This window comes from Centroberyx affinis, unplaced genomic scaffold (genome assembly GCF_046629955.1).
Source record: "Centroberyx affinis isolate AG114_WGS23_722 - 3 ecotype Tasmania unplaced genomic scaffold, CSIRO-AGI_Caff_v1 ptg005097l_1, whole genome shotgun sequence".
NCBI classification, from domain to species: domain Eukaryota; kingdom Metazoa; phylum Chordata; class Actinopteri; order Beryciformes; family Berycidae; genus Centroberyx; species Centroberyx affinis.
This window is the reverse complement of record NW_027282522.1, coordinates 51,655-63,571: the sequence shown is the minus strand read 5'-3', so window position 1 is coordinate 63,571 and position 11,917 is coordinate 51,655.

Sequence of the window (11,917 nt, the reverse complement as noted above, 5' to 3'; positions counted from 1 at the left end):
TCTAGAGTGCCAATACTGGAGCAAGAAGAGAAGAGGCTATAATAACTCTTTCTCGCCACAGCAGTAAAGCAGGCTCTCCCTAGGCTGCAGGGTGATTTGGACCTTACTGTGACTGCCCATACATTACTAGAGGAGAGTGTGAAATGAAAGCCAATATGTAGACAGAAGACTTACCTTCTTCATCACAGTCACACAAAGTGAATTTCTGGCTGACTGGAGGAGCAACATACCCCAGTCCCTGTGCTACACTTACTGTACTTTAATTCTGAGTACAAAATAAAATTGTTCTCTAAATGAATAATGCATGCATAAGTGTTTCTCGTCCTCATTATTCTCTCAGAAGGAATTATTGGCAAGGAATACCTTGGTTAATTAATATGTTCCTCTCATCACCAGATAAACAATAACAATGGCATCTATTTTGTTTGATGTTATCAAAAAAGTGCTGAATAATGTTCCCAATATTAAAGTTCGTTCCGAGCTGTGGGTTTTGTGAACCATTCCCCTGATGGACTTTCCTATTCCCCCCATTTCCACCTCCCTTCTGTGATATATATTGCTCTTAGCCCTTGAATATGTAGCTGTCCTGACTCTGTTGGGTGAAAAATGGCTTTCATCTAGGATTTGAGCTAAAGCAAATTACCCCTGTGGTGGTATAGATCACTTTTAAGGAGGTAGGGAAAGACACAGAAAGTGAGAGAGAAGGTGTTGGGAAAGTGGGGCAGTAGAAACACGGTATTTCGATAAGAGACGAGAGAGTTGCGAGGAATAGTGAAACAGAATGAGAAAGAGCATTAATGAGTGAAAAAAAACCTCATGCTATTTTGTAGGAATTCATACAAGAAGCAGTGGCAGCAAGGTTTTGTAAACCCTGCACAAAAATTTGAAATCCATTGCAGGACTCATAACACAAAACACCTAAGAGGACGATTGGCTCAGGTGGTCAGATGGGTTGAAACAACATGTAGAGCACCTAGTTTGAGCTTTATGCCAGGAGTACAGATTTTCAACAACCAAATTAGATAAGGAAGCTCTATTCTACCAACCAAAAATTTAACCATGACCCAAATCTTTTCCCTAACATTTGTTTTTGTCATTGTCAGACACAAGTTTTATCATTAAGCAGTGCTGCCTATAGAAATTCACTGGAAATTCATCGCAACATACATTTTCATTGCATTCTACAAACTTATTAGTGACACGTTAGGGAGAAGTACGAGGAGAGGAGAAGGAAGGTTAAAGACAGGGAGAGGAGAGAGCGATGGAAAGGGAGAAAGATGAAGAGTGTACGCCAAGAAGGACAAGGAGAGTGAGAACAAAAGAGGGAGGGATGAAGGTAACCAACGCTGCTCTGAAGCATATGTGCATAGTGTCAACGAGATGCACGCAATCATCTAATGACAAAACCCGCTGGAAGCACTTTGTCTCTCTTGTATCGTCCTACTTATCACACAGGCGCTGTGGTGTTGACTCACACACACACACACGCACACACACATACATCAAGTCCATCCATCAGGCCGTAGTGATGACAAAGAGTGAGGCGGCTGCAGGCTAGCTGGGGGATAGGTGCGTTTGACGGATGGTTCCGTCAACATCAGCATCGGGACAACATATAGCTTCCTCCTTATCCTTCCCACTGACCTCTCTTATCCTCCTTATCGGTCCTGCTGAGCATCCCTTCTTTCCTACTTTCCCACAGACTGTAGAAAGTATTCCTATCGCAGCACACTGGACAGCAATGCTCACCGTCCGAGTCTCTCCAAAGTCATTCAGCAGTCTTATCATACACACTGCGAAGACAGTACATCTTAACAAGTCATTTAGTCTCATATTTAGGGAATTCAGGAATTTTCTAGAAATTTGTGTCAACATCTTGAAACAAGATAAGGCAAGATAAGGCAAATCACTGCACTGCTATCAAGAAAATGACAAAATTCTTGAAACAAATTGATTTGTATTGGAAACAAGTGAAATTATCTAACCCAATTGGCAGATTTTTTTCACATATTTGTAAGAAATGTATGATTTTAGGACTCAATTAATTGACTAAATTACTTGTTAAGATGAAGATTTTTTGCAGTGCAGCAGGTTAAGTGTTTCATGGAATTACAACAAGGCCTACTGGGTTCGAGAACACGCCCTATTGTAGCCGACACACGCCTAAAGCAGTCTCTACTGTGTGCAAACAGGTTGCTAAAACAAAGCAAAACAAAGTTCTGCTCCCCAGCCTAGTTAGTGTTTGATGGAAGTTTGGAGTTGATAAAAGGAATTTTTGATGGTGCTTGCTGTGAGATGAGATGGGTGAGATCAAATGCTTAGCGAAACAAAACGACGCCACGGTGTTTCAATACAGCGGTGTGACAGACAGAGCTTTCACACAGTGGACTCAGGGCTGCTGCTAGGAATTCTGGGCCGCCTGATAAGAGGTGACACGAGGCCCCCCCCATGTCCAATGCATATAAAATTGTACAGTGCATTTTGCTTCCCTGAAGGCTCTGTCCAGCTTGGGGCACCCTGAAAGTATTATCTTATTTTCCCCCCAACTAGCAGCGCAGCGAGGTGGACTGACATAATTTCTTGTTTTAAACCAATGCTCAACGCTCTACATCTCTGACTAAACTCCGTCTCCATTTTAACTCTGCCCAAGGACATCTGTCACGGATGCAAAGAACATGTAAATGGGAGAATTTTAAAAGGAGGGTAAATCTCATAGCATAAGCAGAAAAATATTTAGAAGGAAGAGATTAGAGACCTGAGGCTGCTAGACACATCAAAGACATCACTCTCGCATCTCGCTCGCTCTCTCTCTCTCTCTGTCTCTCTTCTCCTGCTCTCTCTTGTTCTCCCTCTCTCTCTCTCTCTCTCTGTTTCTCTTCCTGCCTCCCCTGCATGTGTGCGTGGGTGCGGTTGGTTCCTATGGCAATGCCAGTCTTTCTAAGCTCGACCTATGTCCCCTTTTTCAGAGTACCGCTACTTCATTAATTATGGACACATACAGAAACAGATGGACAGTATTTCCTTGACATTTTTTGAAATGCATATTTTATTAGTTCTGTGCATTTTGTGATTTGGATTTATAGGCCTCATGCAATATGTAACAAGATCCTTTTTATGATGATATTTTGAGGTTTTTTGAAATACATTTTTGAAACATTTTCTGTAAAAGACTCGATTTTTAAGGAGGAAGATAACACTCCAAAATCTATTTCCTCATTTTTGCACCTTGAACAGTGATAATACTTTCAGTGCTATGATATTAGACGAGGGTGATAAGAAGGACTCTTCAATGATAATTAAATCAGCTGTTCATCATTGGCACAACAGGGCCACCGCTAATAATTAATAATAATTTGATACTTTATTTATCCCTCTTGGGAAATTCTCTTTTGGCTTGCCCTCCAGCTACAGAGCAGCAGCGCTGCAGGAGCTGGTGGGGATTCAGCGTCTTGCCCAAGGACACTTCAGCAGGGCGGATGCTCTCTGTCATGGGGCAGAAATCCAGGTCAGGAACAGTTTCTCTAGCCACCAGGTGACCCTGCTGCCCAAGCCAGGACAAGACAGAAGGATAGTAATGAACCAATGACAAGTAGCAGATGGCACAGAATGACCAGTTCAGGGGATGTCCACTCCAGAAAACCAGTCCCATCCATTTCCTCTAAGCAGGGGGAGACATTATAAGACTTATCCAGTGTGATCTTAACAGGTTGAGAGAACAAATCTTTGCAAAAAGGTGCACACATGAGCCGGAGCAGCAAAGACAGGGATTACGTGCTCAAGGATTTGTTTCTGTAGAGATCCCCGACGCATAATTATACTTTCACTCTGAGATAGACAGACGAGGAGTGGTATGATGAACAATCATTAGGTGAAATAAGTTGATTGTTAGTAGTTAGTAAGTTAACTTATTTGATTATATATGATCACATAATTTAAATCGAATAACACATTACTAATAATGCCCTTAATAATACTAAGCCAACTAGCTTATTAGCATTAAATGTTTAGTGCACATGGGGTTAATGCATGCATCCCTGTGTATGTATCTACACCAACAATGAAAAACAGGTGGATATATTTATAGGTTTGGCCATGTAGTCTCTTGGAGAACATTTCAATGCCACAGTAGCTCACATAATACTGTTAATATCACCATTCATCATTGTGGCCCTGGCAATAAAGCAACAGATATCAATGGATCGTTCCAGGTTTTGTGAGAATCAATCTTTGAGCCAAGAAAAAAAACACGTCCAAACAAATACTGATTGTTTCTGTAAGGATTTAACTTGGCATGAGAAAATATGTAGGACATTGTTCGTTTATGAATACAAAATATGTGTTTTATTGAGATACATTTTGTGACAACAGTATTTTGTATTTTGGTGCATATATTGATGGTAAACAGTATTTGTAAATTGTTATAGGAGCTATTGGATGTTGGATGTTTTTATGCACCACCACCATCCCCCCTCCACACACACACACACTCACACATACACACACACACTCTCTCTCTTTCTCTCTCTCCCTCTCTCTCTCTCTTTCTCTCATTATGAAAATCCTACTTTTTACTGCATTAGCTGTGGCTCCACCCCTGTGGTTTATTTAAATTCTGTTCTCATTTTAACCATCAGAAAAGTACAAGAAACAGCCTGGAAACCATTTGTTTGAGGTACAGTATCTCTGTGTCATAATATGCCAATTCGGTTCTACTTTACATTGCATATACAGAAAGGCTCCAGTTGCCACATCAGTATAAATGCAGGCTAGTTGTAGGATACATGCATGATGGATGCACATGTGCACTCAGACACATTTTTCGTGTCTAGTGAGAATTCCTACTGAATCCACATCAGGCCCCGCGCTGGCTCGTTCTGTTCCATTTTGTCAACCTCTGAACACAGAATGATCATGTCATTCAGCTGAAAGAGTCCTGTGTTTGTAGAAAATAGTATTGGGCCCTAGTTGGCGTCTGAATGGCTCACAGCTCATCGATACACAGCTGCTGGCTGCCGACATCAAAGCAGTTTGAGGATGAAAGAAGAACGGCCAAGTATTCCGACAGTCACCCAGTTCTAATAGTAGAAACTTGGACAGACAGACAGTAGTCAACTGTTCCGCCTTCATAGAGAGCTCCATTCTTTAGAACAAGACGGGAGTGTATGCAAGCGGGCACACACACATACATACACACACATGCACATACACATAGTTAAACACAATCATATGCCAGCACACACATCCGCACACGCACACATCCCTAAGGAACTCATTACTGCGATTGGCTTCAAGACCTTTTGCTGATCAGGACACTCTTTTATGTTGCATTTGCATCTTAAGTACATAAAGTACCTTAAATGCGTGTGTGTGCATTATGTGTGCGTATGTGTACATGCATTCGTGTGTGCATGCGGTTTTGTTAGAGAGCTAGAGAGAGAGCAAGAGACAGAGACTATGAGAGAGAGAGGGAGAGAGAAGCCGGGAGAGGAGAGGAGAACAGAAGAGGGATGAGGAGAAGAAAGGAGGGGCAAGGCCATGCATGGTCAGAGAGGGCAGACGTGAGCTAAATAGCTGAGTTGGCAATTGTAGACCAAGAGGAGAGAGGGAAGGGTGGGTGAGTCACACTGCTGTGTGATGGGGTACAGTGTAAGGACAGTAGACTTCCTCTGTTTCTTCCTATGGGGATATGTCCTCTGTTGTTGGTAGCAGTAAGCTGTAGTTCTGCCTACCAGCAGGAGTAGTAGTAGTAGTAGCCGATGTAAAAGTACTATGTCAAGGGATTTGAGAGCAATAGCTTTGTTCAGAGAATCAGAACGGCGTTGTATGTATGGAGTATGCAGACATAATGGTGTACCAAGCACGCACACACGCGCACGCACGCGCACACACACACACACACACACACACACACACACACACCAAGGGATCCCTCTCTGCCTGTGATATTTCAGTTTACACGTCTCAATGTGTCCTTGACTGAGCTTGGTCTGAGTGACGCATGAAGAGCTCTGTGCTCGGTAAACTCCCCAACACTCTCACACTGCTCTCTCTTATCTCGCTCTCTCTCTCTCTCTCTCTCTCTCCTTCTCTCTCTCTCTCTTTCTCTCTCTCTCCCGCTCCCGCTCCTTCCCACCACCCCCACCCAGCCTTCCCGTCTTGATTCTAAGGGACATATCTGGCATTTAATACAATTTGGAGGAGAAGGAGGCAGAGAGGGATGAATGATATATTGACTTCTATATAAAAGCAAGGCTGGGGTGGTAATCTCATTTCGGGATGCTGTGATGAGATTCTGGCCTGTTTTCTCTCCAAGATGATGTGACTTTGGTCCTGACATCATCATGGGTGTGTGTGTGTGTGTGTGTGTGTGTGTGTGTGTGTGTGTGTGTGTGTGTGTGTGTGTGTGTGTGCGTGGGTGTGTGGGTGTATTTGTCTCTGTGCTTCAAATGCTCCATGATATGCTACTCTGATGTTATCTCAAAGCTCAGCTCAAATTGCATCTCTCCATTTTTGTGTGCATTGCAGAGATAGAATCTAAGTGTTATTTTTGCTCCCCAAAGTTACTCTTTGCTTTCCTAAATTGGAATATTGGAGTGCTTTGAGAAATAGAATAGGCTCCATAGAGTTGCCGTTTTTATGATAGTCAAAATACTCTCTACCTTCAAAACAGGCCGGCTCTCCATGTGTGTTGACAAAATATTTAAAAGGAAGCAGGAGCAAGAAGGAAGGAAGGAAGAAAAGGATTGACAAATATTGTGCCTTCAGAACAGATTCCCAGGCCTAAATTCATTAAACACTGTGATGTTTATCAGCCCCCCTCAAAATATGGGAACAACTGCATGCTATTCACTATCCATACTCAGCTGAGACTGTGTATTACATCATTAAAATGCCGAGTATAGGCTGAAATTTTTTGCACATGACATGGGCTTGAATCTACAAAAAAGACCTTTCACATGTGAGCACTTGATTCACAAACAATGAACCCCAGTAATGTTGATGTGGACTCGGTGTTCCCAAAAAGCTGACAGTGGGAGAGTGAAAGTATGGAAAAGAAAGTTTAGCCCACATGTCACAGTATGGGTGAAATAATTAACATGTTCAACATGTGTATTAGTCTTGATTGCACGGTCGCCTCTACTCCTTCTGCCTACAAGGCCAGGGAGGGAGCCATGCACATTTGTCTGATGAGCATTAAATGTCTTGAATCACACGCTTAGTTGCTGCTTATTGCTGTTTATAGTTGTTGCAAATGAACAAGTCAAATTGAATTTCAATTTTGGTGAATTTGGGCCTTAATCAGGACTCCCTTTAGAACAGAGCAGAGCAATGCTGGAATACTGGAACAATCCTAAGTGGTTGACAACGCTGCTTGTTTGTCGTTACCCAGGATTCTCAGGGTTGTCATGGTAATGCGTGTCTGTGTTTGAGATCTGAGGGGGATAGAGAAATAAAGATGGGAGTAGATCTAAAATTGAGCCATTGTGATACATTTAGAAACTCCTCGCCTTGCCTTTCTTAAGTTCTTTTCATTTTGTTCTCATCTTCTGAGGATGTTGTCGAACCTATAGAGCATATTGGAGCGCTGCAAACTTCAAAGGCGTGTTGCCACACAAATATCGCTGGAACAAGTTTGATATTTTGTCATTTCCATTTTCTCTTTGTTTAAACTGTTGGCAAAAATGTTACCAACTGCAATTTACATTCATGTCCAAATAACTCATTAAATTGTTAAAGCATGTGTAACTTTATAGACATCATTTGTACATTCAAACTGATGGCAGAAAGTGCTGCAAGGTCATGAACATTCAAATCAATGCATTTGTAGAGAATCATGGAAAATATTGGAAATGACTGTGAAACTGGCCATCTTGCTCAGGGTGAACAGTTGGCTGTATTCCTGTCTTTGGTGCTGTCTTACTTCTTGGAGGGTTCACTTGAAAGCGGCCCAAACGTCAGGAAGACCAGAAAGCTGTTGTTTATTGCACACATGACTGTGATTGGCATGTTCTCACCTCAAAGGAACTGAACTAAAGGAGTAAATGCTGTAGAGTTTGAGTAAAGCTGTCCAAACAGGACAGATGTGAAGCCGCCTGAAGACAGCATGTCATGCCACAGCACAATGCCAGAGAGACAGCGAAACAGAGAGAGACGGAGACAAAGAAGGAGACCAAGGCAAAGGGAGAAAATGATAGGCTGATGACAGACGGCCATTGTAAATCACATACGCCCAATATCACTTTCACTCACACATTTAACACCTAGTTTGCACACACACACACACAAACAGAGTATGTCACACTTCTAACACCTAGAATACATACAGTGTTGCCAACATTCAGAAGGATGAACACTGGTCTCTCTATTCTCTTCCTTCACTCGTTCTCCAACTGTCTCTACTCTCTCACTCTCTCAGACACACACACACATGCACACACACACGCACGTCTGTGACTGGGCTATAAAAACTGGATAAAATGCGGAGAGCTCTGGGAAATTAAAGGATTATAGAAGGAGAGACACATTTAGCTGGTCTCAACACACATATGCTCACACAGACACACACAAACACACACACACACACACACACGTGCATGCACACATACGCAAACACACACACCTTCCTGAATACACACAAACACAGACACTGAAAACACAAACCCACATCGATGCACACATGAATATACACATGATCTCACTGGAACACACATAAACACAAACTCGCACACACACACACACAAACACAGGTACCCTGGAATAAATACACACACACACACACCCACACACACGGACACACACACACACACACCGACAAAGACACACACACATACACACAGACAAAGACACACACACACACACAAATCCACTCTCCCACCCTCCCTCTCTCAACCACTCTCTAATTTACTTAACCTACTAACTCACCCACCCACTCATACATTCAGTCACTCACTCAAACACACATAACAGACACACTCGCACATACACACACACACACACACACACCCACACACCCCTTCACCCCCCCAAACACACATGCACACTTGGCTGCCAAGCGTTGGTCTTTTCCCCTGATGTTACTAAGCGCTAATTGACAAAAGGCTTGTATGGTTTAGCCCCTGTTGCAATTGCCAGTTGGCTGATTTCACAATAGCTTATGAATGACTGGAGCGCTAAATAGAATAATCTATATCTTCTATATCTATATAGAACGGAACAATCAGTTTCTAATGTCTAATGTGAAAACAGCTTCCATGTTTGTTTGGAAGATCTTATAAGACATACAGCAAACATTCAACACCCATTCCACCATCAAACATCAGCATCAACAAGTGTCAACTCACAACACTAAGTTCATAGACTGTAGGTGCTCACATGGTTTATTAAATTGTAGGTCTTGGACTTCTGGAAATAGATTCTCAAATCTTTGTTCTGAGATTTTAACTCCAGCCAAGATCTGGCTAAGATCTTGGCTGATCTTAGCTTAGCTCCGACTTCCTACTTTGTGAGAGTCTGGTGCTGCGTGTGCTGCTGAGTGTCCTTCTTATTCCACACTAAAAATGTCTTTAGGTACAGAATGAAATTATTCTGCATAGTTAAACACTTTGCTGTCTTTTACATTTCAGGGGAGTGGGCCATTTCATCTATAGGGCAATGTGTTTACCCTCCAAGTTGTATGGGTAGCCTATATATGTGGGCCAACGGACAATAATCACATACAGTATGCACACACACACACACACACACAGAGTTTGTTTATTTATATAGCCCTTTATCACAAGCAAGTCTCAAAGGACTGTACAGAGAATGAGCCTAACTAGATCTAACTGATAAACAATCAACCATAGAACAGAATATGAGACACACATCAGGAAGAGAGAGCAAGAAAGAGAGAGAGAGGAGGTGAGTGTGAGTGTGTGCGTGTGCGTGCGTGTGTGTGTGTGTGTGTGTGTGTGTGTGTGTGCGTGCGTGTGTGTGTGTGTGTGTGTGTGAGTGTGAGTGTGTGTGTGTGTTGATGGTTACTCTTCATCCTAACAATATGTTAGGCTGTTCTTTGGCTGCTGTAACTCCACACTGGAACAGGTTTTGGCAGTAAATAAAACCACCTTATTAAGGTAGGTACTGAAGAGCCAAACTAGAACCAAATGGTTCTTACTCATATTAATTGAAAAAAACAACAACTTCTATACAGACAATATGGTGGAAACTCAGCACTGTGAGTTGCTGTGGCAGCCAAACTTGAGTCAACAGTGACTAACTGTCTTACAGAAGCAGATGCTTAAAACGTTTCACCGGCAAACTGTGAAAGTCACATTGGTCTGCTAGACGTCAGAGCGATTAAATTACCACTAAAGAATCTCAGCAGGTACCTAAAGTTCCTCAAATAGGGAAGGTTGTATAAGGGACATTTTAGCTAACAAGGAGCTACATCCTAGCTCTTCTTCTCTCTCACTGTCTCTGTCCTGATATTATAAGTCAGCGCTGACTTGTTCTCTGGATATTTCAAGCAACAGGAAGGGGATATAAATGACGCCCAAACCCTAAAGAAATTTGTCTCTAGGGAAAAGGGAAAACTGAGAGAGAAATGTGTGAAAGATAAGAGTGAAGAGACAAATCAAAAAGCAATCTCTCTGTTGCTCTCCTGCTGCTGCTATCTTGAGCCTTGAGAGACAGATCTTTGTCAGGAAATGGAGGAAGGAGTCAATGGCCTCCTCAGTCAGAGGAGATGGACATAAGTAATGCCATTTTAATAGTCCAGTCTCTGGTATTTAATGGGACAGCCAAAGAGATTTCTCCTCTTAGCCCCGAGGAGCACCTCAAACAGAAAATCAGAGGCTTTTTCAAGTCGCTGCCAGGCCGGAGAGTGGCTCCAAACTACCTCCGCCACAGAGACAGTGCTGTCTGCAGAACAGAGGGCAATGGTAATGAAACAGAATAGAGGCAAGCAGGCTGGGAGGAAAACACATCTATTGAACGCTTTCTCGCTCTTTCCCTCTCTTTCCCTCTCTTTTGTTTTTTTTCTCCGCCTTTTTTATCACCCTGTGGCACCCCTATCCCTCCCTCTATCTCTCTCTGTCTCTATCACCTAACAGCCTCTTCCCTTTCTCTCTTCCCCCCGCTCTTTCTTTCTCTCGCTCTCTCAGCATACACACCACGATCTCTGCTTGATTTCCAGAGAGAGGCTGGTATAGCAGCAGCCGGCATACAAACTAGCTGACTCAATACACACACACCGCATGAATAGGGTGTGTGCGTGCGTGTGTGTGTATGGGAGGGTGGGCACGTATGTATGTGTGTGTGTTAAGGGGGTGGGGGAAGGGGGGTGGAGGGTGGAGGGTGTAGAAAGATGGAGGCAGAGATGGTGAGAGATGAGGTACAGAGAGAGAGGAAAGACAGAGAGGGAGAGACAGGGAAGGACAGGGTGAGAGAGAGAGAGAGAGAGTGTGTGTGTGTGTGTGTGTGTGTGTGTGTGTGTGTGTGTGTGTGTGTGTGTGTGTGCAGGGAAAAGAGGTGTTGGGGGAGGGAGATATGGTACAGCAGGTAGAACGAGAGAGAGAAGGTGTGAGACCTTTGCTAGAGAGTTTAGGTTGGGATTAGCTCTGGTTCTGCCATGCTGGCATCAGCAGGACATGCCTCAGCATACATTAGGCAGCTCATTCATCATTCACGATATGAACATGAGGTATGAGGTCGCCGTTAGGTTGTCTCGCTGTTTCAAATGTAACACTCAGGTTAATGAAACCACGACTCAGGCATTTCTTAAACTATGGGGTGGGACCCAAAACGGGGCTGGTTTTTAGGGTCCCCAGATGAAAAGACTCCCATTAAGTTTTAATGAGCCTTGGGCTAAAAAAAAGTGTAGGTACCCTGCACCCTGCATACCATTAAACCATGAGGTATAATTGGGGGTTATGAGAGC